Here is a 27,183-nt window from a genome sequence, read left to right on the forward strand (position 1 = left end):
CCACTCCATTTTCGCCAATAACCACAAATGAACTCAGAGCATTAATTCTTGTACGGTCAAGTTTTTTGCACTTAAAATAATTTTAATTACTTATGAACAGCTACAGAAAAGTTTGCTTAGCTGCCTTTTGATCCTGTCGGAACACTTTTGTCACTTAGGTTTAAAATTTATCGAAATAGATAAACATATAGACTTAAGTAGTCTTGTCTCTGATTGTAAGCCAACGCTCTGGTAATATATGAACTGTCGTAATGAATCTTGTATTATCGTAATGTGAAGACAAGTTGCACTGTAGAAGTAATTGATTGTCGTAATGAAAAGGGAAGTCTTTCGTAAGGTAAAATTTAACAATCTGACTGCAAGAATTTTGAACCGTATAAACTGCCTGAATAATAAACTTGGACATTAAATCTAGAGTATTTGGCTTTGCAATATTTGATCACAAAAACTGTCTCTGAGTAACATAAGTCGGCCCTAAATGAGTAAATAAAAGAAGAAAATCATAATCTTTTCTCCTTACCTCTATTCTGCGCAAATCTGGATAACGCATTGTTGTACTGCTCCGTCTTGCGCGGCGCTAAGCTAAAGCTCCAAAATACTGTATCTGCACAGAGACGCTCGAGAGGTGCAACGAAATCTCTATTAATTGCAAATCGAACGGTTTCTGGAACATACTTGGTTGGATGATCCATTAAAAAGAATTGCAAGAGAAAGGTTGGTAAGAAAATGAAACATGCGCGTAAATGACAACACAATAGCTTTTTTTTGTATATCAAGAAAAAGTGCTCAAAGCAGGTTTAAAATTAATGAACTTCTCAACATCCAAACAACTTTCTTATCTCTCAAATCTAATAACTTACTGTACAATAACCAAGTTAGTTCGATGGTGCAGCAATAGTGAAAAAAAGTAACTTCATTATTGTATTTACCTGACATTTCGTTAGATTTCTTCCTTCACAAATCAGTTTTATAGTCATGTCGACTGAACAAAATGATAAATTGAGACATTAAATTTGAATCATAATATACCCATAGATTCATCTGTTGACAAACTTTAACACAGCTAAACTTCGTCAGCTCTCTCTGCCGAAGCTAAACACTGGCTGCTCCACTGCGCCATCACACAACTCAAAGATATTAGCTTGACTTCTACGATACAGCTTACAACATCGTTGCTCGCTCACAATCGACTCAGACAGAAAAAATTTCAGGTAGCAGAATTATACAAGACACCTACCAGGTTGAAAGTGTAATGTCTAGTTTTATCCTGGATTCTGGTCTGCTGCAAGTTCATAAAATTTTCTGCTTTATTCTCTGTGAATACCAGCTAAAGCGGCAATTACTCTTGTTTAATTAATCTTTTGGTTGGTTTACTAACGAGGTGAAATATTACAGACTGCACAACTGACGACAATATAAGGACTAACAGCCTCCGAAAAAGGTTCAAGTTGCTCTAAGCACTATGGGACTTAACATCTGACGTCATCAGTCCCCTAGTCTTAGAACTACTTAAACCTAACTAACCTAAGGACATCACACACATCCATGCCTGAGGCAGGATTCGAACCTGCGACCGTAGCAGCAGCGCGGTTCCGGACTGAAACGCCTAGAACCGCTCGGCCACAACGGCCAGCTAACAGCCTCTGATTCACTTATTTTCTGCCTCAGTGATTTAACGTCTATAACTGTCGCACGTCTCGGCAAAGATGGCTCTTAAATGGCTTATGGTACGTTTTGTACCATATAAGTCATTTATGAATTGTAGTTTCCGAAGTTTCACATGTATTTTACACCAAATCATTTCACATGATAAAAAGTGATTTTCAATTTGATAGCAGTTTCTTCGTCGACATCATGGATGAATAAATGTATGATAAAAAATTGTTAAAGACCAATTTAAAGGACTTTTAAACAACCTAATATCTTCGAATTCTTACTCTTACAGCCTGACTTCTGTCATCTGTCAATTCTTACAATTTAATTTATGTTCAACTTGGATGCCTCCATAAGTGTAGGAATATTTTCTTGTAACTTGTAACTTCTTACTTAGGCAAGAAAGACAGTCAAGCACAAGACGGCACTGGACCTAGAGAAAACAGGTATTATAGTTTTAAACTGTCGTCACTATCTTGGGGAAGAACCAGAGGCCCAGGTGCTCATAGACTACAGTGAGGCAGAAACTGTTGAACCTATTAGGAGCTTTTACCAGTGGCCTAATGGTGTGAAGAAACTTTGCATGAAATGCAATTGGTGGTAGTGTGTGTGCTGCTTTTAAAAGCAATTTATCTTGTAGAACTGTAGTAATTAGTTAGAATTATTATGGACAGAAGCTACACCCGAAAACCGAATTAAAGTAATAATTGGTTCCTGTTACGAAACCTCCCAACGCAGACAATATGGTTGTTAAAAAGTTCTTGGAAAATTAAAGAAAAAATTTCCAAGACTGCTGACCGTTTACAGATACTCTCAACTTAGAGTGGACTTTATTGGAGATTTCACAACGAAACTCGAAATGAGGCAAAAAATCGGAAGAGATTCTGATCGTAAGAGAAGCGTACCAGTGGCAAGATACCATCAGTACCATGATGAAGTTACCGACAGCATCACCACTAAAGCAGACTTACTTAACATTGTTCTCCGATATTCACTCGCCAAATAAGATGCAGTACATATTCCAGAATGCCGATCAAGAACAACTGGCAACATGAGTCATTTGAAAGTAGATATCGTCGGCCTAGCGAAACAACAATTTAATAAAGACTGGTCTCTCGGTGTACATGCATATCAGTTCTGCACCTTTCGGAATATGCCGACGAAATGGCTCCATGTTTAGCAGTCGTAAATATCTGGTCTCTCGACGAAAGACCCGTACTTGAGGATTGGAAAGTTGCTTAGGTTGTACCCATACCTGTTGCAACGTCCCCTTTGAACAATTTATACACGACTGTGCTTAACCTGACACACAATGTTTTTAGCGCAACGCAATCTGACTTTCAAAATTCCCTACTAAAGAATGGCCCTGACTAACGTTAAACTATACCTTTCGCAAATCACTTACCTCACAAAAATCTCCGCTGCTCAAGCTACTGCAATACAGCGAGCGCCACTACTGCCAGCTAAATAAAAGATTCAAACTATGGAAGGCACTAACTACTGATAGGGATAGTTAGCAAATGAAAGATATTAATAGAGAACAAACAATGTATTTACCTTGATATCATCATGTATAAATATACCAGTTCATGACAAATTACAAATCTCCGCCATCTCTCTCCCCACATCCACCACTGCTGGCGGCTCACCTCCAACTGCGCAACGCTACGCGCTGTTCACAGCCAGCTGCCTAACACTACAATGGCAGACAACAATGCAAACTAGCCACAGACTGCACACAGCACAGCCAGTGATTTTCATATTGAGCGCTACGTAACGTTGCCAATAAGAAAACATAAACAGCCTACTTACATAGAGAAAACATAAACAGCCTGAGAAAACATAAAGAGCCTACTTACATAGCCCCCATGCTCCCCACAAAAATTTTTACAAATAGGATTGGGCAGTGGCCAATACAGATTTGACAAAAATTTTTCACAATTACAGTAACAAAGATATAAAATGCACACACTTATTAATATTATGTTGGTCAAAAGATCAAAGTTTCTCACAGTCCATAAAGACAGTCCACATTGTTCATCACAGTAAAAATGCAGAGTTTTTCTCGAAGTCCAAGCAGTAAAAGAAAATGCACATAGAAGTAGTGGATTTCCATGCAGTCTTGAAGAAGTAGTGTTGACCTTCCAACGGAAAGACAGTGCTGACTCTCGACATGCAGACAGGTAATGGGCCACAACAGAGCAAACCCACAGCAGAGTTCATTCGACGTTTTGAAGAATATTGTTAGGTAGGTCATCACAGAGCAGACCCACTGGAGTCCTGGTAGAGATTGTGGTATTGGTGGGCCACCAGAGGTGCAGACCCACTGCAGTCCTTGTAGAAATAATGGCGTTGGTAGGTCATCATAGATGCAGACCCACTGTAGTCCTTGTAGAGATAATGGTATTGGTGGGCCACCAGAGGTGCAGACCCACTGTAGTCCTGGTAGAGACGGCCAGCAGCCATCCGTTGCGACTGTGCAGGTGCACAATCACCATCGAAGATTCTTGCAGAGAATATAGCAAGTCCATAAACCACCACTTGTGCACTCAGAAAGTTTTTCTTTTAATTGTCCTTAGAACCAGCAATGCTGTTATCCAGTCCCTTGCTGAATTACCAACACACGTGCAAACACTAACAGTCCCTACTTCTCATATATTGTCCACATACTATGACCAACAGAAACGTGTGCAGTGAAATGTAACTAACAAGTTAATAATGTCATGAACTGGTGACAATTACAATTTTATAACATAAGACTACAATAAAGGTACAAAATACATCATTAAAAAACATAACAATATAGATAACATTTGTAGTACAGGCTTTACAAAAGAATAGAAATAAACATATACATGAGTGTTACAAAAATAGTGACATAAGTACATACATAAAATAATGAGAATAGTTTTCGAAACATTAATTTCACACATGAACATTGAAACAGAACAGAATTGTAAACAACTTTACAAAGAAAATAACATATTATTAATGCAACTTATATTTGAGGATAACAGTATTCCTCCTCATAGTGAATATAGCTTAGTATTAGAAGAGAAAAAAATTCTATGAAACAGTACACAGAGACAGGAAGAAAACAAATACTCAAGGGTACACAAACACATAGTGGGATAACACCAATAGGAAAGGACAGGGTTCGTTTTCAGTGTAACATTTGGTACTGCAGTCCAACCCAAAACTTCATATATCTTTCCTCTTATTTCATCCTTTGTTTCCACCAAAAAAAATTCTATCTAAGCATGCTTTCTGTATTTATATGTTCACACATTTCTTACCTCAACATTTATTTCCAAGAAAATCCTACCTAAACCTGTTTTCTCAATGCATTTCTTCCAATTCATCGCAACTCATTCTCTTAGAGGCTACCCCCTCTTAAGCTAACTTAAATCTACTGAGCTCAGATGCTAAACTAAGGGACGAGGCAATGCAGCAGCACAAAACAATTAACACAAACATCAATGACAAAAATACAAATGCCAAAGCAATTGCAATATTACAACTCATATAGGGCACTGTGCAGCAAAAAAAATAAATCTGGCTTAGCAGAGTAACACAAATTAAAGTTCAGTAGCACTATGCCTGGCAAACAGCAGCTTATATCGAAACATGACATAGCTCAAGTAGAAAAAATAGTACACTAAAGATAACAATGCAGATAAGGCAAATGTATAATCACATCTTAATGTCTAAGTAATTAAAGTGGTGCACCACAAGAAGTTATTCTACCAAAAAGTTACCAATTACTTGAAAAGAAAATTATGAATGCAGTTACTAGTTCCTTCTTATTGTTCTCTCCATTCCAAGAGCTCCTTTTTCGAAGAATGTGGATCAGAAAATAATTATTTAATAAATCTGTTGACAGAAAGTGTTCACATTAGCAAATGCATTTAATTTTATTTTATGAAACCAATGCTGCAACACAGCTGGAAAACAGATGTCAAATGAAATAAGCAATTACGCAAACCAAAGCATAAAAACATCATTCAATAGCTATGTGGCATTTCGTAAGTTAGTAGAAATTCTCTCAACTCTCTTAGAAAGACGCTTGTCATAATCAGGTGTGCAGATGTAAAAATATTTCTTGTCATTTTATTAGGCATTTCAGTAAATATCGTAAATTAAGAGCTAGTGTAATCATATGTTTTCAAGTTCGACCGTGTCGTTTTTGCGATGCTTTCTCTAAAGGAATGACAATGGCCAGGATAATGGCCTTCCCTTTCTTTTTTTTTCTTCCTGTGCTCTGAAAGGCACGCGCTAATGACTTTTTCTCCAGGCGTCTGACACAGCTGGGTGCCCGCGACGCATTACGTGCAGGTGGTCACTTAACTTTCGTACGGAAATATTTACGACAGCAATTTTCGCTAAAGTGACAGTCTCACATAAAAATACTTCACAGGTCAAGAATTAGCGTTGCAAATCTGTAGAAACAAAATCCTATGAATATAACAGTGTCCAAAAAATGTTCAGTGGCATTGTGATACATTCACACATGATTCACACATGTCATAACTCTTAAAGTACGATTCTTGGTTTCCAACATCCTTTTTCACAAGTCAAGAGTCCCTACCCACTATTCATTACTCCTTACCTCATTATACATATACGTATCCATCGACACTCGTCAATATTTCGTCATTATAAATATGAAGCATAATCAAATAACTCATATAGCCTCAGCCTATTAATCGTAAACATACCTCAGCAGCATAATACACATCGTCGTCGTAAAAATAACATCATAACACCTCGGTCAAATCTCAAAATCGTCGTAGCTTCCTCCAATAATTAAAAAAATTCTCTGCTCATGTCAAAAGTGTCATCTGCCTCAAACGTACTTTAAAAATCATGATCTCATACCAAATACATCATTCAAAGCTCCCATAGTATCACAATGATTCCGAAAAAATATGAACAGTTTACAAAGTACAGACAAAATACAGTTTCATAAGTGTGAAGTTACCCAACTGTGGATTGCGTAAACATGTGTCACTGATGTAGTAAAAAAATGTTTATCTCTCAGTTAAATGATCAGATAGCTGTGTAATTTGTGTGTTAGAGAAATATGGTACCGATGTGTAAAGTTGTATAAGCAAATACCATATTAGCTAGGGTTCCTTGTGGTTGCCACACACATGGTACACAAAGTAGGCGTGTACCCCCCTGAGGATTTATGTAATTATACCCTCAGGTGTTACAGATTACAGCAATGAAATGAAATATATCACGGAAAACTTTCTTTGTAATTCAAAAATCTTTAAAATTAAATGTTTTAAGTATAAAATTGATCACTGAAATGCGTGTCCTGTAGCGCTAAATGTGCCTCTTGTTGCAAGATAATCTCTGTGGAAGTGTCGTAGTTATTTTCCTCCAAAAGCTAAGTTCTGCAGAAGCCAATGTACTTACCTCATGATAAAAAAAAAGTGAAATGCTTTGCGTATAGATATCGTAGTTATTATGCTTATTGGCGTGATGAAGAAAGTACTGTACAGTGACATATTGTTGTGCTACAGAAAACCCTGTCTCATTGTAGCTATACTACAAAAGTTACTACTAAAACCTGTCTTACTTTCCAGAAGAATTCAGAAAAACTGTGCAAATATAAAACAGATACACCGCAAAAGCAACATTGTAAATTGTCACTCATTAGTAGCGTCGTGATAAAACCGTGTAGTTGTCACATAAACTAACCACTGTGTCGTCTGGTATCTCACAGAAAGTACTTTAAACCCAGAATGTATTTTCAAGTAAATCAAAATGTTGCATTAAAATCTCATTAGCAGTACCAGTATGTGTCCTAAGTATGTAAGCCTGATAGTCGTTACGTAATCGTGCAACTAACAAGCAAGAATGTACAAATACAACACTGTGTCATCTGTTCACTATAACAATGCATTCGTAATTTCTCTTTAAAAATGTTCCCTAGGTTCTAGACTGGATATTTAACTTCAAACATTGTTGTATGTTAGCAGTTTCTTAAGTCTAACACAGCATACTAGTAATGTAAAGGGAAAAGTTATATGGGAAAGACAAAGTTAAAAAGCAGATTATCTCTCAATAAACGGTTTTACATGTGGAATGTGGTGTAAACCTTTACTCTTCATAGTACTCAGAGTTTGAACTTGAATGCAATTGTCAGGCGGTATACGTCGGTAAAGAATACTGGAGTTTTTCTCAAGGTTAGCGTCTATGTTATTTTTCTCTGAGCCACCTGGCGCACGCGGCTGCCTGCTGTGCGAGTCATTGTCTGTCTCTTTGTTGGCGCGCGTCGTTATTGGGATTAGGAGACCTAACTTCTACAAATTCGCCTTGCCGAGAGGGCCCTGCTCTGTTTGAATCCCGCCAGTTCTGATGCAATTGACGTCTGTCGTTATGATCATATCGTCTGTCGTCATTTCGGTAGAATCCGTAGTTTCTTCCTTGTCGGTCACGTGGTGGAGAATTTCTCCCTGAATCGTAACTCCGCGCTGAACTGTTGCGTCTGAAGTTATTCTGTCTCCCCTGGTAATAATTGTTTTGGTTCCCATATTGTCTGTTTCTATGGTTATCTCTGTCATATTCATTACTACGGAAATGCGATCTTTCTCTGTAACTATTATTACTCTGCCAGTGGTTGTCATATGGGTGGTGTCTGTTTTGGTCACGATTTGCGTTGTAAGAATAGCCTTGTCGTGTAAAGTTATTACTTCTTTCATCGCGGAATTGCGACGGATGTGACCTGTAATTGCTGTGTTCCTGGTTTCGCGTTCCGCGATTGTCAGTGTCAATTTCTAATTCTTGTAAGAGTCCCTGAAAAGCTTCAATGTCGTCTTTGCAACGTCCTGCTAAAATAATATGTCTCAAATGTTCGGGCAGTTTGATTAAGCAAATGCGGATGAGTTCTGAGGGGCTGTATGGGTTTGACAGGTACTGATTCTTGTGCAACATGTCTTCAAAATATTTGACAAGACTGGAAAATTCAGATTGTTCGAAATGTTTCATCATTATGATGTTATGTTTTACGCGGTCTTGTGTGGCTTGAGACCAATATGCTGAGAGGAAGGCATGGTAAAACTCTCCTTCACTGTGGCAATCGTGAATTACCGATCGCATTCTTACAGCTGGTTCATTCTCCAAGTAGCCACACATAAATTCCAATCTGTGTTCCAACGACCAGTTGGGAGGAAAACAATGAGAGAATTGATGGAGCCATGCTTGTGGATGAATGTCGTTGCCAGAATTCTTAAATGTTTTGAATTTACGTGTAGTAATGAACAGCTTATAGTCAAAATCATCATGTCGGCGAGTCGCATATCGGTCATTGTTAGGTCGTGTCGGCCGTTCCATCTCAAAATTCGGTGCACATTGCCAATTTCTTTCATAACTTCCGAAATGCCCTGTGTTATTATTTTGCGGCTTTTCCGTATTTCTAAGTCCCTCTTCCCGTGTTGGAGCGCGAGTGTCCTCTGAAATACGTAATTCTTGTACTACTTGTGCCAGCTGATCTTGCACTTCCCGGATTTCTCTTTTGTACTGTGTATTGATTTGATTCTGATTTTGTTTGAATTTCCTAATTTGTTCATACTCTTCTGTGTCAGTGAAGGCTACAGGTGTTGTGTCATTCAGATCATCATCTACCTTTGTAGATAAGTTATTTAGCTGATCCGAAAGTTCAACTACTTTCTCTGACAATGAACTAATTTCCTCCATGTGTCTTTCTACTGTGTCCTTTAAGTTTTCCTGAGTTTTTGCAAGTTGCGTAACCGAATCGGTAGATGCAACTGAGTCAATTTTAGCTTGCAAGGTCTCATGATTTTCATGAACAATAATTTGCAGTTCTTTTATGGCTGCTTCGTGATTCTGTAATGCATTTTCATGCCGCGAAAAAATAGGTTGAAAATGCTCACAAATTTGTGTTTTTACGTCGTTACAGACTTTTTGACATTTCGATTCGATTTTATGTAACTCAGTAGTTAAATCTTCACGTGTTTGTTCAAGTGTGGTGTCTAACTTTTGAAGATTTTGTTCCATTGTGTCTAACTTTTTAAGATTTTGTTCCACTGTGTCTAACTTTTTGAGATTTTGTTCCACTGTGTCTAACTTTTGAAGCTTTTGCTGTGTTTGTCCCATTTGTTGTATTAATTGTAATAACAATGCATTGGTGTCTGAAACATGTTCCTCAGTGCTTTTCGGCAGTGAATTTACACCGGAAACATTCACATTTTGACAAGCAGAAAATGTGTCTTGACTTATTTGAGAAAACGGTGAGGATCCAAAACCTGAATCTACAGTATTTGCGAGATCGTGTCGTGTCATTTCGGCTTCCTGAGGCGAGCTGTTGCCGACCGATCGATCGATAATGATTCCCTCTTCACTAATTGTTTCACTGTCCACGCCATTGTTTGACGCCCGCTCCATTTCCCTGTGCACAGTTACCAAATTACTACTTTGAACATTAGTAAATTCATTACTCTGCGGCGCTGATAAGCTACACTCGTCGTCACTATTATTTCTCAGTTTAGTTTGGAGCCTAGTGTTACGTTTTTCACACGCCATAATTGTCACAATATTTCACACGATAACACAGAAAAGCACAATTTGAAGTGCAAAAATAGGAGAACACATTAACATAGCACTGAAAATAATATCTAGTTAATTGCAAGCGTAGCTGCGAAATACTTGGTGCAAATCTATATGCATGCCACAACTGTTTTACTGTACAACAATGAAAGACTGCAACTACAAAGGAGATTTTCTCTACAATTACGCGCTAGAAATAAACAAAATCTACACTAATTACACAAACTACAACAAAAGATCAGAAGATTCCAGTGAGGTATCCTCGGCTAAGGGTCGACATATGCAACGTCCCCTTTGAACAATTTATACACGACTGTGCTTAACCTGACACACAATGTTTTTAGCGCAACGCAATCTGACTTTCAAAATTCCCTACTAAAGAATGGCCCTGACTAACGTTAAACTATACCTTTCGCAAATCACTTACCTCACAAAAATCTCCGCTGCTCAAGCTACTGCAATACAGCGAGCGCCACTACTGCCAGCTAAATAAAAGATTCAAACTATGGAAGGCACTAACTACTGATAGGGATAGTTAGCAAATGAAAGATATTAATAGAGAACAAACAATGTATTTACCTTGATATCATCATGTATAAATATACCAGTTCATGACAAATTACAAATCTCCGCCATCTCTCTCCCCACATCCACCACTGCTGGCGGCTCACCTCCAACTGCGCAACGCTACGCGCTGTTCACAGCCAGCTGCCTAACACTACAATGGCAGACAACAATGCAAACTAGCCACAGACTGCACACAGCACAGCCAGTGATTTTCATATTGAGCGCTACGTAACGTTGCCAATAAGAAAACATAAACAGCCTACTTACATAGAGAAAACATAAACAGCCTGAGAAAACATAAAGAGCCTACTTACACTGTCACAGAGGTCTGCAACTCTAATCATTTACCTACCTGCTGATGAAGCTTACATGTACTAATCCCCTGAATTAGAAGCCTATATCATTTCCACTAGGAGTCATGAACAAGTACGGTCTTCCAACATTATGAGATACCTTGATGAATACGATCTGATGACATAAACCAGCACGGATTCAGAAAATACCGTTCTTTTGAAACACATTTGCCTCTTTATTCACATGAAGTAATGAGTGTTCTGTGCTAGCGAGAGGGGAACTCAAGCTGAACAGCGGGGTATTGTCTCAACCGTACAACTACTTTTGTGATTTCCTTCCTTCTATCGAAGCTTTATGTGAAGTCCTCAATAAAGCGATACAGGCGTTTTTAATCTATACCGCCTGACAAAAAAGTTCAACGATTCAGAAGACATGATCATACACCAATGTAAATTGCTACAAGTACCCACAATCGGTGGATTTCTAAGCACTTAGAGTTGCAGTGCTCTGTCACAGGCGGGACAGCCAGCAGAGTGCATTTGCTTTATTCGTGTTTGATGTTGTTACCAAGCTTGGTAGGATCTATGAGTGCCACGAGCAACATCAGATGATCATTGATCACAGTGGAGGACATGGAGATGCCACATACACGGGCTACATTGTCTCCATTTGGCAGTATCAAGATTTGTGGGGCATTTGGATTTGGCAGGGTCCTGAATGTATGGGAACTGGAATATTCATCGTCAAGGTTCCAAGCTATCAGATCAGTCCACCACGAGAGAGGATCATCGTATTGTGCACCAAGTACATTGTCATCCCTTCTCATCTGCATGTACCAACCGAGAACAGGTGCTTGACTTCCTGAAATATTCTTTGTCATCCTGCACCAACTGTCGGGTGCTGGCAGTAGCCTGACTAGGAGCTTACCATCCTAAACATAGACTACCTTAAACATCTGAACACAAACAGCTACGTTTGGAATGACAACGTGACCGAGAAGCATGGACTACTGAAGCATGGCGTCCCATTTTTACAACGTTTTGGAGAGGTAAAGCGGTGTCGCTCCCGGTGTCACGACGTGGGGAACCTTCATGTATGACTTCTAGTCACGACTGGTATTGACTGAGAAAAATTTGGCTGGGAGGTGGTACGACACGGATATCCTGCGTTCTCATGTGTTACCTCTCATGCGGCAGTATCGTGGCGTCAATTTTCAAAAGGACAATACCCGTCTACATGTAGCAGGTACCTCTATGAACTGTCTGCGTGATGCTGAGATACTCTCATGACAAACGAGAAATTTAGATGTGACCAAAACGGAATACGTGTGGGATTAGCTCGACCAACTTCGTCCCAGTGTATCAAGAACTTGAAGGATCGGTTACAACAGATGTGGACCAGAGTGCCTCAGGAGAGGGAGCAACTGTCTTATTAAATCCTTCCCAACTGGATCAATTCATACATTGTACTGTCACATTTTATTAAGGAAATAACTGTGTCAGCCACTGCGCTGTGTTTGAATAACTGACGTTACTCCTTGCATAAGGAAAGCGAACACTATCACTGCATAATCTCTGACTTTTGTTATCTTCGGTTTTTATTATCTCTGATTTTTATTATCTCTGATTTTTATTATCACTGTAGTTAAATCTAACATAAATGACTCCCATGTTGTTTTTCTTGTGATAAAGACGAAGAGAATTTATAATTGTGAATGTTTCATATTAGAACTCGAAAGTAAGCATAAAAGTTGTATTCGAAGAAGAAAAAAACGTGCGCTCATCTCTGATAAGAAATTAGGTGAGATTCGAACGTAAATATTACCTTTCTAGTCATTCTAATTACTACAGGAAGTTTCAGCTACACTACGCCGACTTGGAATTGGAGAGGCGCTATGGAGATTGGCGAGAGAAACTGCAAACAAGCACGGCGGCTTTCAACGGACTCAAGAGCACGCCACATGAAATCTGCCACAGCTCTTTACCATCGTACTACCACACGACAAAACACATACAAAGCGAGTTTAGTTTCAATGGACATTTCAATACACCATATGAAAACCATGAATACATGCTAATCTTGTCTACAAAACAGTAAAATAGTATAAAAAGAACAATGTAGCATCCGGGCCTGATAGAGTGCAATTGTATAGTGATAAATGGACTCATACTGCCAAGTCCTTTGTAAACTGCAGTGGATTTTGAAATCATTGGAATAACATCACTCCTGAATTTTCATTTCGTTTTCCACATTCCTTCTCGGTGCTTCACATTTTTGTGTCAGACATTGTATATATACGATTTAGGAGATAATCTGAGTTGCCCGCTTAGGTTCTTTGCGGATGATGCTGTCGTTGCTGCCTAGTAATCAGAAGAATTACGAAATGTTTCAGCAAAACATCTGCATAAAGCGAAAAGAAGCAATTGAATTCCGATAATTATAAGTCTTAGCTCTTCCACACGAGTAAAAATTGTCAGAACTTTTAGAAGATACAACAAATGTACAAAAGACCGCATTATCCCTACGCTTGTCCGACTTCTTGTGAAGTATTGCTGCACTGTGAGGGATCCTTTGTAGATGTGACTTACATAGGACAAAGAAAAAGTGCAAAGAAAGACAGCTCGTTTTGGATTACCGTCAAGTAAAAGATAGTGTGATGGACTAGGTAAGCGAGTTAAAGTGTACGTAATTAAAACAAAGGCATTTTTCATTGCAGTGAGATATTTCCAAGAAACTGCCATCATAATCTTTATCCCTCGCATGCACAAATATTTTATTTTTTTTTTTTTTTTTGCTTCCTAGCTACAAAATCAGAAATGACTATGATGATAAAAGAGAAGTGAGAACCCGCACAGGAAGCTAAACATGTTTATTTTTATCACGTGCTATTCGAGAATGGAACGTCAAGAAATAATCTAAAAGTGATTCTATTACGTCTCTGTCAAACATTGAAATGTGAATTCCTAATTAATCTGTAGAAATCTTTAGAAATAGTGCGAAATATAATTTCGTATCACAGGCAATCCCAAAGATTTTTCAAACGATTTGGATACACTACATCTACATCTACATCTATACTCCGCGAGCCACCTTACGGTGTGTGGCGGAGGGTACTTATTGTACCACTATCTGATCCCCCCTTCCCTGTTCCATTCACGAATTGTGCGTGGGAAGAACGACTGCTTGCAAGTCTCCGTATTTGCTCTAATTTCTCGGATCTTTTCGTTGTGATCATTACGCGAGATATATGTGGGCGGTAGTAATATGTTGCCCATCTCTTCCCGGAATGTGCTCTCTCGTAATTTCGATAATAAACCTCTCCGTATTGCGTAACGCCTTTCTTGAAGTGTCCGCCACTGGAGCTTGTTCAGCATCTCCGTAACGCTCTCGCGCTGACTAAATGTCCCCATGACGAATCGCGCTGCTTTTCGCTGGATCATGTCTATCTCTTCTATTAATCCAACCTGGTAAGGGTCCCATACTGATGAGCAATACTCAAGAATCTGACGAACAAGCGTTTTGTAAGCTACTTCTTTCGTCGATGAGTCACATTTTCTTAGAATTCTTCCTATGAATCTCAACCTGGCGCCTGCTTTTCCCACTGTTTGTTTTATGTGATCATTCCACTTCAGATCGCTCCGGATAGTAACTCCTAAGTATTTTACGGTCGTTACCGCTTCCAATGATTTACCACCTATGGCATAAGAGTACTGGAATGGATTTCTGCCCCTATGTATGCGCATTATATTACATTTATCTACGTTTAGGGAAAGCTGCCAGCTGTCGCACCATGCATTAATCCTCTGCAGGTCCTCCTGGAGTACGTACGAGTCTTCTGATGTTGCTACTTTCTTGTAGACAACCGTGTCATCTGCAAATAGCCTCACGGAGCTACCGATGTTGTCAACTAAGTCATTTATGTATATTGTAAACAATAAAGGTCCTATCACGCTTCCCTGCGGTACTCCCGAAATTACCTCTACATCTGCAGATTTTGAACCGTTAAGAATGACATGTTGTGTTCTTTCTTCTAGGAAATCCTGAATCCAATCACAAACCTGGTCCGATATTCCGTAAGCTCGTATTTTTTTCACTAAACGTAAGTGCGGAACCGTATCAAATGCCTTCCTGAAGTCCAGGAATACGGCATCAATCTGCTCGCCAGTGTCTACGGCACTGTGAATTTCTTGGGCAAATAGGGCGAGCTGAGTTTCACATGATCTCTGTTTGCGGAATCCATGTTGGTTATGATGAAGGAGATTTGTATTATCTAAGAACGTCATAATACGAGAACACAAAACATGTTCCATTATTCTACAACAGATTGACGTAAGCGAAATAGGCCTATAATTATTCGCATCTGATTTATGACCCTTCTTGAAAATGGGAACGACCTGCGCTTTCTTCCAGTCGCTAGGTACTATACGTTCTTCCAGCGATCTACCATAAATTGCTGATAGAAAGGGGGCAAGTTCTTTAGCATAATCACTGTAGAATCTTAAGGGTATCTCGTCTGGTCCGGATGCTTTTCCGCTACTAAGTGATAGCAGTTGTTTTTCAATTCCGATATCGTTTATTTCAATATTTTCCATTTTGGCGTCCGTGCGACGGCTGAAGTCAGGGACCGTGTTACGATTTTCCGCAGTGAAACAGTTTCGGAACACTGAATTCAGTATTTCTGCCTTTCTTCGGTCGTCCTCTGTTTCGGTGCCATCGTGGTCAACGAGTGACTGAATAGGGGATTTAGATCCGCTTACCGATTTTACAAATGACCAAAACTTTTTAGGGTTCTTGTTTAGATTGTTTGCCAATGTTTTATGTTCGAATTCGTTGAATGCTTCTCTCATTGCTCTCTTTACGCTCTTTTTCGCTTCGTTCAGCTTTTCCTTATCAGCTATGATTCGACTACTCTTAAACCTATGATGAAGCTTTCTTTGTTTCCGTAGTACCTTTCGTACATGATTGTTATACCACGGTGGATCTTTCCCCTCGCTTTGGACCTTAGTCGGTACGAACTTATCTAAGGCGTACTGGACGATGTTTCTGAATTTTTTCCATTTTTGTTCCAAATCCTCTTCCTCAGAAATGAACGTTTGATGGTGGTCACTCAGATATTCTGCGATTTGTGCCCTATCACTCTTGTTAAGCAAATATATTTTCCTTCCTTTCTTGGCATTTCTTATTACACTTGTAGTCATTGATGCAACCACTGACTTATGATCACTGATACCCTCTTCTACATTCACGGAGTCGAAAAGTTCCGGTCTATTTGTTGCTATGAGGTCTAAAACGTTAGCTTCACGAGTTGGTTCTCTACCTATCTGCTCGAAGTAATTCTCGGACAAGGCAGTCAGGATAATGTCACAAGAGTCTCTGTCCCTGGCTCCAGTTCTGATTGTGTGACTATCCCATTCTATACCTGGTAGATTGAAGTCTCCCCCTATTACAATAGTATGATCACGAAACTTCTTCACGACGTTCTACAGGTTCTCTCTGAGGCGCTCAACTACTACGGTTGCTGATGCAGGTGGTCTATAGAAGCATCCGACTATCATATCTGACCCACCTTTGATACTTAACTTAACCCAGATTATTTCACATTCGCATTCGCTAATAACTTCACTGGATATTACTGAATTCTTTACTGCTATAAATACTCCTCCACCATTGGCGTTTATCCTATCCTTGCGGTATATATTCCATTCTGTGTCTAGGATTTCGTTACTGTTCACTTCCGGTTTTAACCAACTTTCCGTTCCTAATACTATATGCGCACTATTTTCTTCAATAAGAGATACTAATTCAGGAACCTTGCCCTGGATACTCCTGCAGTTTACCAATATTACGTTAACTTTTCCTGTTTTTGGTCTCTGAGGACGGACGTTCTTTATCAACGATGATAATGTCCTCTCTGGTAAGCCGTCAGGTATTTTATCGTTTCGCCCAAGGGGGGGTCCCTCTAACCTAAAAAACCCCCGTGTGCACGCCACACGTACTCTGCTACCCTAGTAGCTGCTTCCGGTGTGTAGTGCACGCCTGACCTGTCTAGACCTGACTAGAAACAAAAGTAATTCCTTCTATTAATCGTACTTTATGTAAAGTCATAGCGACAGTGTAGTAATGAATTTTTATATCAAGAAGTACTTATCTAAAGCAGCGTAATTTGCTTCCATGGAACCAAGAAAAACAGGTTTTGAGAAGGAATCCCTTTTAGAAAGACTATTACAATAACAAATAATTTTTGGCGTAGGATTTAGGTGGTGTGTGGTTTGGGCTGGGGGCTGTGTAGGCGTGGGCGAAGTTTAGCAATAATCATTTATTAAAACGTTAGTACCTTCAACAAATAAATTACAGGACCTGAATATTAAATAAATTCACAACTTAATGGAGTATTGCCCAATGCTACCACTAGTACAAACTGGGAGTCAAATAATTTGAGAATAACAAATAAATGGGCACCGAACAGGAACAATAGATACAGAGAAAATATTCAAATTCTTGGCCCACATACGTTACAATCGGGCACCAACTCACTACAGTAAATCAATTGAATTAAGTTGGAGTAACATTTGCCTCCTCTCGCCTCCACCATCAACACCTACTTATTACTTTTATAGACAACCAGGCGACTAATCTAGCTACACCGTGAACAAGAGTAATCATTTGATATTTTCTAAGTTACAGGAGTATACAACACGGATTACACTCTCACCATTACAAAAGATAAGGGATAGAGCTCTAGTTCTGAGAAGAGGTAACACACACCGGTGGCATACAACGAAGCACTACACCCACAACTGGGCAAAAAATGAAGGAAGTAGCTTATTTCATCAAAACGTGTTACAGATAAACTGAGTGATCTGATTATAGATTTTTATTTGGTCGTTATTGGTATATCGGAGCACCCCTTAAACAATGTGACAATTCAGATGCTCCCTACACCGGTGTAGAAATTAGCTGACTATATGTCAAAGAACTCTTTGTGGAGTGGGGAAATAGCCACGTACAGTTCCAGAGTTGGCAATACACCTCATCTTCACGTCATCCTGATCTGGAAAAGGTTTACTACCTGTTATACAGCATAACAGCCTATGAGACAGAATTCTAACATGTTGTCAACGCACATGCATTTGTAACGTTGCTTAACGGAAACAAAAAATGATATATCAACTGAACAAAATATATTGGTTAGAAATAAACGAATTTTAAAGAAAAACAGTTTAACAAAAGTTCCATTTTTTCTACCAAAGAACTTTGAAGAAAAAAGTCATCTATGAGCCTCACCTTTGTTGGTGATGCACACTACTTTGTGTAACTTGATATGGAGAACTCGTAATGGAAATAGTACCAGATCTGCAATTTTATTTTCCCAGAAAGTTTAAAACTCCACATGACCGGCACACACTTTTCTACACCGATGTGATCATAGTTTCAGTAAACGTCGACAGGAATACGACTTGAGGTTCTGCAGTTCAGGAACGTTACTTAACATTTAAGACGCACTGGAATAAAGTAACCGATATATCTTATGGATTTTTGTGAATTAGATAACAAGCAGCAAACTATCGACAGTAGCTGTTACTTCAAGTTTTTGTCACCCTGATCACAAAAGAGTCCGAGATGGAAGGTCGGTGGCCTACTAAGATGCCGTTAATGATAGTTTGAGAGAAGGATGAGACAAAAGTATACTACTTTAGGATCATTAACATGATTTTACATCTACATGTGAACAAGGTTAGCTCCAAAGGCAGTCCTAGTGGTTGTACTAAGATCCAGATAAATTTTTTCTGTTGTTCCGGATTTTCAGAACTGACGGATACATACTTCGGTATTCCTCGCGACGTGTACTGCATTGGTAACGGCCACACCACTGTTTTCAGTGCACGGTGTTCACTCGGATTCCGGATGATATTTAGCGAGAAAAATAAAATCATAATAATAAACAATTTTATGTTCGTCAATGCAGCCTTATATTTGTGAGTAGTTGATCATTTCAGTTCACGTAATTAATCAAGCCTACAGTGTGTCATTACAAGGGTTTACCGGCTGAAAATGCTATATTATATACGCAAGTCACTGGACGAGTTAAGAAAAATGTTGTGAACATTAGGCGTCTGCTTTAACTGAGGCGTTTGACTGTGTTGATCACAAAATATTATTGCAAAACTTGGTTCATTGTAGAATAAGCTGCGTAATTCACAAGTTGTGCCTTTCATACTTTAAGAACAGACGGCTAGAGGTCATTATCCGCAGCAATCAAAACAACTGTTAGGTGGCATCTGACAGAGGCCCTGTGAAGTGTGTGTGTGCGTGTGGGGGGGGGGGGGGGAGGGGGGGTGTTTACTCCAGGAGTCAGCGCTGGGACCACTACTCTTTCCTATTTTTATTAATGGTATGACACCTAATACGACAGGTGATTCTAAAATATTTCGCTGTCCTGAAGGCAGCAGCAGGGCAGTGAATGATGTTGAGTGCCACTTTGGCTGTGTATCACGTAGTACAGTTTACGACATTAAGCTCGTGACTAGCTGGTAGTAAAGTATTGTTTGCATGGAATGGGCATGATATTAGTGACTCTAAAAAATCGTGATTCCTAGGTGTTTGAGACAGATGCGATGGAATGCTCATATTAAGGATTTTGTTCAGAAAGTAAATGTGCTATATTTACCAGTAGAGAAGTATGTGCAATAAGTGGAACTCCAACACAGAAATTAACCTACTTCGCTTATTTGTATTCCCTTATGACACGGATATATATTTGGGGGTAACTCTCCCAACTCACAGAGGTTATTTTTGGCTCAGAAACAGCCAGTTTGAGGAGTAAGTGGTGTACGCTCACAGAGCTCAGGTCGATCCCTGTTCAAGCAGCTGAGAATTCTGACACTGACCACTCTATACATATGTTTTTTTAACTGTCATTTGTTGTTAACAGTATGAGCTGATTTGCGGAAATTAGCAGCCTTTCGTACACAGAAATTCAATTTACATTTGGATCTCACTCCATTGACTCTTGTGGAGAAAAGCATGCAGTATTCTGCTGTATTAGTTTTCAAAAAGCTACCAGACCAATTAACAAAACTTTAACAGGAATTCTCGCACTTTCAAGTCTTATTTAAAGAATTTCCCCATCTCTCACACCTTCTGTTCTGTCAGAAATATACTGGAAACAAAAATTAAATGTATTCCTGTGATATAAGGTTGATTAAGTTAATATCCACACTGCAGCTTGTCGTCTGCAAGCAGTAGTGTAAAATATTATTTACTTTTCCTGGCACGCCGACCGGGTTGGCCGAGTGGCTCTAGGCGCTACTGTTTGGAACCGCGCAGGTTCGAATCCTGCCCCGGGCATGGATGTGTGTGATGTCCTTAGGTTAGTTACGTTTAAGTAGTTCTAAGTCTAGGGGACTGATGACCTCAGAAGATAACTCCCATAGTGCTCAGAGCCATTTGAACCATTTTTTTTTTCCTGGCCCAATGTCAGATACTGACTCGTTCCGTGACAACGATGACTGGTTCCTGAACTTGGTCCTACAGAATTAGACGTGTAAGCAGATGAAAATAAATAAATAAATAAATCAACATGTGCATCGATGAACGCATGGTAGAATACTGCACAAACGCATAACTCCTTGGAATAATATTTATGTAAATGTGAACTGTGGTGTATATTCTGCTCCTGAAACAAATTAAATTTGGTTACATTTATCTACCTGCAGGTGTATATTCCAGTATGATTTGAAAGTCTTTCATTGTCAATTTTAAGAACATATTTCGTGTTTTATATAAATTACATCCCAGTTTTACGTTGCAATTTGTCTTGCACCGCAGTGCATGTCAAATCATACACTATAGAAATAGATTTATATGAATCCGTGTCACGGATTGCGCGGCCCCTCCCGCCAGAGGTTCAAGTCCTGTTGTTCTTATCATAAGTTAGTTTAAATAGTGTGTAAGTCTAGGGACCGATGATCTTTGCAGTTTGGTCCCTTAGGAATTCACCCATATTTTTTTGAAGTAGCTGAATTGGACAGTTGGGTTGTGGCTGACTTTTCCATTTTTATGTTATACAGGGTGGGTCACCTAACGTTACCGCTGGATATATTTCGTAGACCACATCAAATACTGACGAACCGATTCCACAGACCGAACGTGAGGAGAGGGGGTAGTGTAATTGTTTAATACAAACCACACAAAAATGCACGGAAGTATGTTTCTTAACACAAACCTACGTTTTTTAAATGGAACCACGTTAGTTTTGGTAGCACATATGAACATATAAACAAATAAGTAATCAGTGCCGTTTGTTGCATTGTAAAATGTTAATTACATCCGGAGATATTTTAACCTAAAGTTGACGCTTGAAACCGTCGTTCAGTTGCGTGTTGTAACAAACACGGGCCACGGTCGGCGAGCAGCATCTGCAGGGACATGTTTACGATGACGACCGTGTTCACGAGTGTAGCTGTAGTGCACTGTTGCGATTTGGTCTAGCTGTCGCAGTGTCCGCATGTAGCGCTTGCTGCTATTGTTATTCTGCATTCGTCTCCACACGCAGACCAACTGTAGTACACCGTGTTACCAGACGTCTGTGATAGTGTAGTGTTGTAGGAACTGTGACCACGGTGTATTCGAACTCTGAAAAGGCGGAGATGATACTCATCTATGGCGTGTCGACGAAATGCAGCTGAAGCCTGCAGGGTGTATGCAGAACGGTACCCGGACAGAGAGCATCCAACGTGCCGCACATTGCAAAACATCTACCGCCAACTGTATGCAACAGGTATGGTCGTAGAACGCAAACGGGTCCGTAACAGGCCCGTCGCAGGAGAAGCGGGTGCAGTTGGTGTGTTAGCTGCTGTTGCCATGAACCCACACATGAGTACACGGGACATTGCGAGAGCCGGTGGACTGAGTCAAAGTAGTGTCATGCGCATACTGCATCGTTGCCGCTTTCACCCGTTTCATGTGTCGCTACATCAGCAATTACATGGTGATGACTTTAATCATCGAGTGCAATTCTGTCAATGGGCATTAACAGAGAATGTGTTGCAGTTCTACCTGTTTACCGACAACCACGGGGCAGTGAATCTACGGAACATGCATTACTGGTCCGTGGACAATCCTCGCTGGCTCAGACAGGTAGAGCGACAGCGACCGTGGACTGTAAATGTATGGTGGCGAATCACTGGCTACCACCTCATTGGTCATCACATCATTGCAGGGGCCCAAACAGCTGCAACATACATCGCGTTTCTAAAGAATGATCTGCCAACGTTGAACGAAAATGTCCCACTGGAAACCCGTCGACGTATGTGGTATCAGCATGATGGTGCACCTGCACATTCCGCAATTAACACTAGGCTGACCCTTGACAGGATGTTCAACGGGCGTTTCATAGGACGTGGAGGACGCATAAATTGGCCAGCCCGTTCTCCTGATCTTACACCTCTGGACTTCTTTCTGTGGGGTACGTTAAAGGAGAATGTGTACCGTGATGTGCCTACAACCCCAGAGGATATGAAACAACGTATTGTGGCAGCCTGCCGCGACATTACACCAGTTGTACTGCGGCGTGTACGACATTCATTACGCCAGAGATTGCAATTGTGTGCAGCAAATGATGGCCACTACATTGAACATCTATTGGCCTGGCATGTCGGGACACACTCTATTCCACTCCGTGATTGAAAACGGAAACCACGTGTGTACGTGTACCTCACCCCTCATGGTAATGTACATGTGCGTCAGTGAAAAAAGACCAATAAAAAGGTGTTAGCATGTGGACATATTGTGCTGTTCCAGTCTCTTCTGTACCTAAGGTCCATCACCGTTACCTTTGCATCCCTACGTAATTCGGTGCTCTCCGATACACACGATCGAACAGCGGAGGAGTGGTACTCAAGCGTCAACTTTAGGTTACAATATCTCCGGATGTAATTAACATTTTACAATGCAACAAACGGCACTGATTACATATTTGTTTACATGTTTAGATGTGCTAACAAAACTAACGGGGTTCCATTTAAAAAAACGTAGGTTTGTGTTAAAAAACATACTTCCGTGCATTTTTTTATGGTTTGTATTAACCAGTTACACTAGCCCCTCTCCTCACGTTCGGTCTGTGGAATCGATTCGTCAGTATTTGTTGTGGTTTACGAAATATATCCAGCGGTAAAGTTAGGTGACTCACCCTGTATATGCGTATCCCATATATATGTGCTTATTCTATATACACACTTGTTGTTAGGTGTAGGTACACTTTCCTACGTTTGTGATGTAATTTGATTCAGTCCATACAACAGTTGTTGACTACAGATCCAATACTCTTTACATTACAAAATCTTGAGAGATTATATTGACCTAATGATCAGATAAAGAGTGTGAGACAGAACTCGAATAGGGAAAAAGAGAAGAGACTGTAGAAGGCAGGGGGCTATAAAGACATCTACAACGAAGGGTGCGTGCGTGTACACCCTTGAACTCCACCACTGCGCACTTTAAAATGTTTTTATGTTTTCGTTTAAAGCAGCACACGACGTGCGTATAGGGGGAGAAGCCTTTCATCTTATTTCGAGCAACGGATGCTACTGTCACTCATCGCCAGGTCGTCGTCCTCATTCAAATGGAAAACTGTTTACCTTCCACCTGAGCCCTCTAACGATCCAGATGGCAGCATATTGACAGGAATGGAAGAGCAACAAACGCGCGCGGCGGACGGTAAACAAGCACGCGACCACGTGTCCACAGCAGGTGCCGGGTCGGGGCGTCGGCGTGAGCGTGGGTGGCGCACAAAGCGCGGTCGCCAAACACACAAACACTGTGCGGCCCAGCGGCCGCGCCCGCAGCCACACAACCTACCTTCGCGTGTGCACCGGCAGCGTAGAGAGCCGGGCGAAACACAGCACAAAACGGAAACCAGCTAGAACCATTCAGTCTGAACGGTTGTTTGAGTACCAAAAGATAAGACGTAAAAGATTTGGTGAGAATCAGAGATCACATGTTGCCGGGGAACAAATGTTGCACCTGCCGCCGGAACCCACAGATCGACAACTACGTATTTCACGTTGGTAGACTCTGATAACGCTATACTTGAAAGACTTAAAAATTTCATGTACACCACCTGACAAAGCTTTGGACAATGTTGACTGGAAAACTATCTTTCAAATTCTGAAGGTGGCAGGGGTAAAATACAGGGAGCGAAAGGCTATTTACAATTTGTACAGAAATCAGATGGCAGTAATAAGAGTCGAGGGACATGTAAGGGAAGCAGTGGTTGGGAAGGGAGTGGGACAGGGTTGTAGCCTCTCCTCGATGCTATTCAATCTGTATATTGAGCAAGCAGTAAAGGAAACAAAAGAAAAGGTATTAAAATCCAAGGAGAAGAAATAAAAAATTTGAGGTTCACCGATGACATTGTAATTCTGTCAGAGACAACAAAGGACTTGGAAGAGCAGTTGAACGGAATGGACAGTGTCTTGAAAGGAGGGCATAAGATGAACATCAGCAAAAGCAAAACGAGGATAATGGAATGTAGTCGAATTAAGTCGGGTGATGCTGACGGAATTAGATTAGGGAATGAGACACTTAAAGTAGTAAAGGAGTTTTGCTATTTGGGGAGAAAAATAACTGATGATGGTCGAAGTAGAGAGGATATAGAATGTAGACTTGCAATGGCAAGGAAATCGTTTCTGAAGAAGAGAAATTTGTTAAAATCGAGTATAGATTTAAGTGTCTGGAAGTCGTTTCTGAAAGTATTTGTATGGAGTGTAGCCATGTATGGAAGTGACACATGGACGATAAATAGTTTAGACAAGAACCTTTCGAAATGTGGAGCTACAGAAGAATGCTGAAGATTATATGGGTAGATCACATAACTAATGAAGAGGTGTCGAATAGAATTGGGGAGGAAAGGAGTTTGTGGCACAACTTGACTAGAAGAAGGGATCGGTTGGTAGGACATATTCTGAGGCATCAAGGGATCACCAGTTTAGTGTTTGAGGGCAACGTGGAGGGTAAAAATCGTAGAGGGAGACCAAGAGATGAATACACCAAGCAGATTCAGAAGGATGTAGGCTGCAGTAGGTACTGGGAGATGAAGAAGCTAGCACAGGATAGAGTAGCATGGAGAGCAGCATCAAACCAGTGTCAGGACTGAAGACCACAACAACAACCTGACAACAAAAGTGAGGCACCCAGAAGACATGGTCAGATGCCAGTACAACTTCTTACACGTACACACCGTCTTCACTTATGTAAATGATTAGAGAGGCAATTGAAGTGTTAGGGGAACCTACGGCAGGGCGGTAACGCAGAGTCGTATCACCTAGATAGCGTAAGGAAGGGCTGGCCACGGCGTGCCACTGTGCGGTCCGAGGGCAGACCAAGGCTCCGCCTGTATCGCCTATGCTTGTCCCTCCCCGGAAGTACTCTGTACAGCGTGCCATTTCATTTAGTATTGCGAGGTGGCATTTCTCGGTTGACATAAATGCATCCGTTCGACAGAAGCGCTGCTTACCCTTCGTTATTTGTTAGTCGGGTGAAGGACGTTCACGGGTCCAGCGGATGTTTGCGCAAAAAGAGACAGCTTAGCGATCTTTCACCACAAGCCTCTAAAAATGAATCGGAAAGCAGAAGAGGGGAATGAGAAATCTCAATATATACGACGTCTGTTAAAAAATTTTAGAAATTTCGTAATTTCTCACCATTAGTGGATTGGAGCGAAATACGGTTAGCATCCGTGCACACGCCTGTATTTAATGTGTAAATGCCGGAAGTTTCATTGTTGTACGACTGTTAGTTGTTGTGCAGTGCTGTTTTGTGCAGATCGTTGTGTCACACAGTTGGCGAATTTCGAGATGGCAGAGTTAGAGGAGCAACGCGTCTGCATTCAATTTTGAGGAAAACTCGAGAAAACTTTTACAGTGGCACACCAAATGATGCGGGAAGCCTACGGTGATGAGTGCTTAAGCTGTATTCGGTGTTACGAGCCGTTCACACAGTTTGAAAATGATCGGACGGAAGTTAATGATGACCCTCGTCCACAACTCCCTTCGACATCTACCGACGACGCTCTTATCAAGAAAGTCAACGAAATTTTGAGTGCCAGTCAAAGACTGAGACTGCAGAAGAATGTAACATTTCAGTTAGATCGTCTCATGAACTGCTGAGACAGCATCTTGGAGTGCATCGTGTTTCCGCCAAGTTCGTCCCACGACTCATAATTCAAGACGGTAAGACCTTCGCCTCGCAATCTGTGAAGAGCTTTTGGGTAGAACAAATGAGAACGAGATGCAACTTAAGAGAACTGCTCGTGAGACGTGGGTCTACGGTTATAATATTGAGACCAAGGTTCAATCTTCACAATGGGTGGGGAAAGCTTCTCCAAGACCAATAAACGCTCGTCAGGACAGGTCAAGTGTCTTTGAATTTTAAGGACTAGTTCATCATGAATTCTTGCCACAAGGACAAACAGTTAATCGATGGTACTATCGAGACGTGTTGTGACACCAGCGAGAAAATGTAACAGCAAAACCGCCTGAAATGTGGTGAGACAATCCATGGTTCTTGCATCACGTTAACGCATCCGCATATTCAGCCCTGTTCGTGCGTGGCTGTAGCACAAAAAAAAAAAAAAAAAAAAAAAAAAACGAAATCAAAGCGCTGCCTCATCCTCCGAACTCTACCGATCTCTACACACTTGGCCCCTGCCGATTTTTTTTTTATTTCCAAAGTTGAAAACCCCTTTGAAAGGACGAAGTTTTGCAACGATAGACGAGATAAAAGAAAATTCGCAGACAGCTCTTCGCACGATCGAGCAAGAGGCGTACCAAGACTGCTTCCGGAAATGGAAACAGCGGTGGCAGTGCTGTCTCAACTGTGGAGGAGAACTTTGCGAAGGAGATCATGCACGAAATAAAAGGTAACCGTAGAAAAATTTTGTGGACAATGTTCCGGAATTTTTTGGAATGACCTCGTTTATGCAGCTGCATAACCAAATATGCTAGGAAACGACTTTGCAATGTCATGCAGAAATAACGTAAAGATTTATTTGACATGAAAGACTGAAGTATTACGGCGATCGACAGTTGGAAT

Source organism: Schistocerca piceifrons, chromosome 4 (assembly GCF_021461385.2).
Source record: "Schistocerca piceifrons isolate TAMUIC-IGC-003096 chromosome 4, iqSchPice1.1, whole genome shotgun sequence".
Classification (NCBI taxonomy): domain Eukaryota; kingdom Metazoa; phylum Arthropoda; class Insecta; order Orthoptera; family Acrididae; genus Schistocerca; species Schistocerca piceifrons.